This window comes from Myotis brandtii, unplaced genomic scaffold, assembly GCF_000412655.1.
Source record: "Myotis brandtii unplaced genomic scaffold, ASM41265v1 scaffold760, whole genome shotgun sequence".
Taxonomy (NCBI): domain Eukaryota; kingdom Metazoa; phylum Chordata; class Mammalia; order Chiroptera; family Vespertilionidae; genus Myotis; species Myotis brandtii.
The window spans coordinates 811665-813401 of NW_005371038.1; positions in this window are offsets into that span (position 1 = coordinate 811665).

Here is a 1737-nt window from a genome sequence, read left to right on the forward strand (position 1 = left end):
GGCTGGGGGCTGTGTGGGCTGGGGGCTGCCGTGCCTGGAGGGAGCCTGGCAGTGAGTGGCCTGATGGAACTTTGAGTGATAGTATTTTACCCAGCCTGGTGATGGTTCCAACACTGTGCATTTGTTAAAACTCATCCAGTTGTATTTACTGTATGTAAGTTATACCTTAATAAATCTGACATTTAAATAAAGAATGAAATCTTGCCATTTTCAACAACATGGATAGACCTAGAGGGTATTATGCTAAGTGAAATAAAGTCAGACAGAGAAAGACAGATACCACATGATTTCATTTCTATGTGGAATCTAAAATCAAAATAAATGAACAAACCAAACAAACTCATAGTTACAGAGAGCAAATGGATGGCTGGGGGATGGGTGGCAAAGGGGGGGGGGGCGTTTCAGAAACGCAAATCGCCAGTGATGCGCAGGCCGCAGAGGCCGCACAGCAGTGACGCTCAGCACAGGGAGGCGTCAGTACTATTGTAATAACTGTGGTGCCGGGCGATCACGTCATAAGGTGTATAAATGTCCAACCACTGTGTTGTACACCTGGAACTAATGTAATAGTGTACGCTAACTGTAATTGAAGGGTACATTTTTAAAACTTAAAAAGACAAAAGGATATTTTTGAAAATCGTTAAAAGTCTCTGTGCTGGTGGAGCAGGTCATGTGTGGCGAGCCCCCGCGGGCAGTGGCCTCGGGGAAGGACCCGAAGCAGGAGTCACACAAATGCAGTATTATGGATTTCATCTCTCTGTGAGGGACATGTTCAACCCTATTTTAAATGCAGGAAAATTAACTCAACAGTTTATCGTGGATTCATATTCAAAAATGGAGGCCAATCGGATAAATTTCATCAAAGCAAACCAATCTAAGTTGAGAGTTGAAAAATATAGTGGTTTGATGGATTATCTCAAATCTAGATCTGAAAATGACAATGTGCCGATTGGTAAAATGATAATACTTCCGTCATCTTCTGAGGGTAGTCCCAGAAATACACAACAGCGATATCAGGATGCTATGGCAATTGTAACGAGGTATGGCAAGCCCAATTTATTCATAACCATGACATGCAACCCCAAATGAGCAGATACTGCAAACAATTTACAATGCTGGCAAAAAGTTGAAAGCAGGCCTGACTTGGTAGCCAGAGTTTTTAATATGAAGCTGAATGCTCTTTTAAATGATATCTGTAAATTCCATTTATTTGGCAAAGTAATAGCCAAAATTCATGCCATTGAATTTCAGAAATGCGAACTGCCTCACGCTCACATATTATTGATATTAGATAGTGAATCCAAATTACGTTCCTCTAATTAATTCCCTTTCAATGTGCACAAATTTTGTGCACCGGGCCACTAGTCTTTTATAAGAAGCAGACATTTACTAGACCTGTGATAGAGCCCAAGGAGGATGTTTGTGCAAAACATTTTTTTCTCCAGTATAAACAGCCTTATTTGAAACTTATTCCCTTAAAGGATGAAATGGCTTAAATCCCATGGATGTTGGATTCAACTGAGAAAGTGAAAAGGCCCAGCAGCTGGGAAACGGGCCGTTTAAATGTTCCCAGGACCTGTGCCACCAGGCCACTCGCTGGCTCCTCCGCACCAGGGGCTTCATCACAGCCTCGTTCCCGCTGCATCTCGTGTTTGGTGGGTTAAAAGGCTGAGGCCAATTCCTGGGCTGGGGCTGCTGTGCCGGGCTGGGGGCCTGTGCCGGGCTGGGGGCCGCTCC